Raw genomic sequence first — 5927 nt, 5'->3', positions numbered from 1 at the left:
ACAAATGAACAATAAGCAAACGACAACAAATCGGATGTTCATTGCGCGAACCGTGCACGAGAAAACAAACCGAACCAAAAATGATAACGGTCACGTGGTATACCAACGTCTGTGACGTTTACACAGGAAGATTCGCTCTAAAAATAGATTGGACCTCGCTTGCTTAACGGTTTTTTCTCGAGTGCACGCCTGTTGTTAAGAAATAAAAAAAATGCATTTCGTGGTTTTACAAACATCAGGATTACCAGAATTACCAAAAAAGCACTTCAGGTGAATGGAAATGTGTATTCTAAATAATAAAATGTAAGTAAAGTGCAATTTTATTTGTGAAAAAAATGGGTTTAATAGCGAAAAACAACGCCGTAATGGTTAACAACTAGCCGTAACTAGGGCGTGTCCCTTTAAAACATAATGTCTGTTTTGATTAATTACGCCACTAGAGCACACTGATTAATTTCATCTTTACCTATTGCACATTGTAATCTTAAGTGGAAAATCCGATACATTTTCATTAGAAGTAAAATTATGATCTTTTAAAAATTGTGGGGCACCGGTTGGGACGAAAAACAAAACGAATCAGACAATGGGTTCACCAATTGGATTTGATCCTACGACCAGAGCGTCTCAGGCAAGCGACCTATCTACAGGGGCATCCGAACTGTGGCGGCAGGGGCGGCGCCCCAATATTTCGGCAATTTTGTTTGTTGGTTTTTGTTCTTAGGTTGTAGGGTTTTTTTTTTCAAGTCTTAATTTTCCTTAAAACAAATCAAAATTCCCACTGTCACAAATGTTGGAAGTTTAGTGGACATTGCATTCGCGAGATGCAAACGCAAGTATAATACAAGAAAGCAATTTATAAGGAATAGCGACTGACAACTTTTGGAAAATTCTAGGTGTGCTAGGTGCCACGTGAACATGCTGGTACATATTGTAGTGTTCTTTCTGTTTAATATTCTGACAATATCCTGCGAAAGTAGATATGTCTGAAGATGATTCAAGCGGGAACACCCCTGCATTACCAACTATAAGAGGGGAACACCCCTAACACACCCACCCTCTCTGTCGACCCAATGCCAAATTATATACGACGTCTCTGATCTACTGAGATAGATCTCGCTCAGAGAGAGAGAGAGAGAGAGAGAGAGAGAGAGAGAGAGAGAGAGAGAGAGAGAGAGATGTTATCTAATTTCAGTCATTATGTTAGTTCTATTACTCAAAAGCATGACAGACTGACGATGGTCTCTTACAAGTTATGCTATTATTTACATTCGTATTCAAGTCGCTCGCGAAGGCGTGGTGACCTGTGACATGTGCATGTATTAGGTTCTTCGCCATACGTTGTCACCTAGTGGCAAGTAAACAACCTCAACTGGCAGACACCAGCACTACCTCATTATCTAATCATGTATTTCTCGTGTTGAATAAATCAATTAAAACTACTTATTAATCAAGCTGAAATTCCAAGCATTTTGTTTTCAGTATAAAAATAAGCCTACCTACCTGTCACTACAGTTAAGGTATTAAGGTAATTAAACACTCGTACTACTGCTTCCACGTTAAAATCAAAATAACTCCAATATAAGACACATACTGCTGGTGGTGGGTTTTTTTGCGGTTTTTTTTTGTAACCTAAAAGCCAATAACGTTTGTTTTCTATATTTGGAAATATGGATTTTTCTTTTCTTCTTTTCTCTCTGTCTATCTGTTTAATTTCTTTTTTATTATAATTTAGTCTTTCATTAATTTTGTGCTCCAAATTTGACTGTTTCAGTTAACTAGTAATTTTATTGAATGAACTTTATACTTATGTATCTATTGTAAGATAATGATTTCAGGGACCCAGCCCTGACATCAATATATAAATATCTGGGACAATAAATATATTTAAAAATAAAAAAAATATATATAAAAAAACTGTGCACATTGTAATCTTAAGTGGGAAATCCGATACATTTTCATTACAAGTAAATGATATTTTAAAAGTTGGGGGGCACTGGTTGGGACGAAAAACAAAACGAATCAGAGAATGGGTTCACCGATTGGATTTGATCCTACGACGACCCGAGCGTCTCAGGCAAGTGACCTATCTACAGGGGCGTCGGAACTGGGGCGGCAGGGGCGGCAGTCACCTTCCCAATATCTCGGCAATGTTGTTTGTTTCGTTTCGTTTGTTAGTTTTTGTTTTTAGGTTGTAGTTTTTTTCAAGTCTTAATTTTCGTTAAAACAAATCAAAATTCCCACTATCACTAATTATGGAAGTTTACTGGACATTGCATTCGCGAGTTGCAAACGAAAGTACAATACAGGTTTGCAATTTATAAGGAATCTCGACTGCCAACTTTTGGAAAATCCTAGGTGTTGTAGGTGCCACGTGAACATGCAGGTACATATTGTAGTGTTCTTTCTGTTTAATATTCTGACAATATCCTGCGAAAGTAGATATATCTGAAAATGTTTCAATCGGGAACACCCCGGTATCACCAACTATAAGAGGGGGACACCCCTCACACACGCACCCTCTCTGTCGACCCAATGCCAAATTCCATACGACGCCTGTGATCTACTGATATAGCTCTCGCCAAGAGAGAGAGAGAGAGAGAGAGAGAGGAGAGAGAGAGAGAGAGAGAGAGAGAGAGAGAGAGAGAGAGATGTTATCTAATTTTAGTCATTGTATTGGTTCTATTACTCAAAAGAATGGCAGACTAACGATGGTCTCTTACAAGTTATGCTATTATTTACATTCGTATTCAAGTCGCTCGTGAAGGCGTTGTGACCTGTGACGTGACCTGTGACATGTATTATGTTCTGCGCCATACGTTGCCACCTAGTAACAAGTGAACAACCTCAACTGGCAGCCACCAGCACTACCTCATTAATTAATTACTTAAACATGTACTTCCCGTGTGAACGAATCGGCTAAAATACTTATTAATCAAGTGAAAGTCCAAGTATTTTGTTTTCAGTATAAAAATAAACCTACCTACCTGTCACTACGGTTAAGGTATTAAGGTATTTAAACACTCGTACTATTGCTACTACGTCAAAATCAAGGAAGTATTTTGGTTTCAGTACGAAACCAGACATTTCACAATGAAGGAAATATTTTAGGTTTGAAACAAAAGTAGATCAATATATTTACCAGCATTTATATTAATAATCATTTTTAAAATATCGTTGTATATAGATGACAACGATGTCTAAAACAACATGTTACCTGTTTAGATGTCTTTCATAACAGAGTGTATTTCCACATTATGGGATTTCCCCCAATGTTATTGGCCGTGCCATATAATATAACCTAACAAAATGGACTCTCCCAGGTGGACCGCGCGACTAATATAATATTCTAAGGTGCACTAAAATGCATTATGGATGTGGCAGTCCAGGGTTGTAGCTACAAGGACGCAAGGGGAAAGGTGTGTGCCTGTGTGTTGGGGGGTCAGGCAAATACGAAAAGCTGAATTGATAAAAGGAAACTACAGAAAATGGGTTCATATGCCCTCCCTCCCACCCCACACTCACACCTAGCTTTCCTGACGACGCTTCTGCACCAAACCCTCTTTAATCAATTATTTAAACATGTATTTCCCGTGTTGAACGAATAGACCGGCCTCGGTGGGGCAGTGGTTAAACCATCGGACTACAGGCTGGTCGGTACAGGGTTCACACGCCGGTACGGGCTCCAATCCGTAGCGAGTTCTTAAGGGCTCAGGGTGTAGGTGTAAGGCCACTACACCCTCTTCTATCTTACTAACCACTAACAGCTAGCAACTAACCCCCTGTCCTGGACAGACAGCCCAGATAGCTGCGGTGTTTGCCCAGGACGGCGTGCTTCAACCTTAAATGGATATAAGCATGAAAATAAGTTAAAAAAGTATAAAAATAAATCTACCTACTTACCTGTCATTACAGTTAAGATAGTAACCCGCACTACTGCTACTAAAGTTAAAGTTTTTGTTTAACGACACCACTAGAGTATATTGATATATTAATCATCGGCTATTGGATGTCAAACATTTAGTAATTTTGACATATAGTCTTAGACGAAACCTGCTACCTTATTCCATTAGTAGCAAGGGATCGTTTATATGCACCACCCCACAGCAAGGATAGCACATACCGCAGTCTTTGATATACCAGTCGTGGTGCACTGGTTGGAACGAGAAATAGCCCAATGGACCCACTGACGGGGATCGATCCCAAACCGACCGCGCATCAACCGACCACTTTACCACTGGGCTACGTCCCGCACCCTATTGCTATTATGTCAAAATCAAGGAAGTATTTTTGTTTCAATAGTAAACGAAATCAAGCATTTCACAATCCAAGAAATATTTTAGTTTCAAATTCAATACAAAACTAAATCAATATATTGACCAGCATTGACATTAGTAATCATCAAAAACAATCGCTGACTAAATAAATGATATTCATAAGAATGGTTGCTAAAGCAGCATTCTTACCTGTTTAGTTGTCTTTGACAGCTAAAGTCCAAGGTCACATTATGGGATTTTACAACCGAAAGTGGGCGTGACTACTAATGCTTATCATGTATATAGATTATTATATACAAACCTAATGAACTCTACCAGGTTAAAACGACTGTACATTACGGGTGGACAGTAGACGTATCTTGAACGAAGGGGGCGAGACTACTAATGCTTATCGTGTTTATAGATTATAATATACAAACCAAATGGACTCGACCAGGTTAAAACGACTGTACATTACGGGTGGAGAGTGGACGTATCTTGAACGAAGTGGGCGAGACTACTAATGCTCATCGTGTTTATAGATTATAATATACAAACCAAATGGACTCGACCAGGTTAAAACGACTGTACATTACGGGTGGAGAGTGGACGTATCTTGAACGAAGTGGGCGTGACTACTAATGCTTGTCGTGTTTATAGATTATAATATACAAACCAAATGGACTCGACCAGGTTAAAACGACTGTACATTATGGGTGGAGAGTGGACATATCTTGAACGAAGTGAGCGTGACTACTAATGCTTGTCGTGTTTATATATTATAATATACAAACCAAATGGACTCGTCCAGGTTAAAACGACTGTACATTACGGGTGGAGAGTGGACGTATCTTGAACGAAGTGGGCGTGACTACTAATGCTCATCGTGTTTATAGATTATAATATACAAACCAAATGGACTCGACCAGGTTAAAACGACTGTACATTACGGGTGGAGAGTGGACGTATCTTGAACGAAGTGGGCGTGACTACTAATGCTTGTCGTGTTTATAGATTATAATATACAAACCAAATGGACTCGACCAGGTTAAAACGACTGTACATTACGGGTGGAGAGTGGACGTATCTTGAATGAAGTGAGCGTGACTACTAATGCTTGTCGTGTTTATAGATTATAATATACAAACCAAATGGACTCGACCAGGTTAAAACGACTGTACATTACGGGTGGAGAGTGGACATATCTTGAACGAAGTGAGCGAGACTACTAATGCTTATCGTGTTTATAGATTATAATATACCAACCAAATGGACTCGTCCAGGTTAAAACGACTGTACATTACGGGTGGAGAGTGGACATATCTTGAACGAAGTGAGCGAGACTACTAATGCTTGTCGTGTTTATAGATTATAATATACAAACCAAATGGACTCGTCCAGGTTAAAACGACTGTACATTACGGGTGGAGAGTGGACATATCTTGAACGAAGTGAGCGAGACTACTAATGCTACTAATGCTTATCGTGTTTATAGATTATAATATACAAACCAAATGGACTCGTCCAGGTTAAAACGACTGTACATTAGGTTAAAACGAAGTGAGCGAGACTACTAATGTATCGTGTTTATATATTATAATATACAAACCAAATGGACTCGTCCAGGTTAAAACGACTGTATTCGGGTGGAGAGTGGACGTATCTTGAACGAAG

Source organism: Gigantopelta aegis, chromosome 13 (assembly GCF_016097555.1).
Source record: "Gigantopelta aegis isolate Gae_Host chromosome 13, Gae_host_genome, whole genome shotgun sequence".
Classification (NCBI taxonomy): domain Eukaryota; kingdom Metazoa; phylum Mollusca; class Gastropoda; order Neomphalida; family Peltospiridae; genus Gigantopelta; species Gigantopelta aegis.
Note: the sequence above shows the minus strand (reverse complement) of the source record.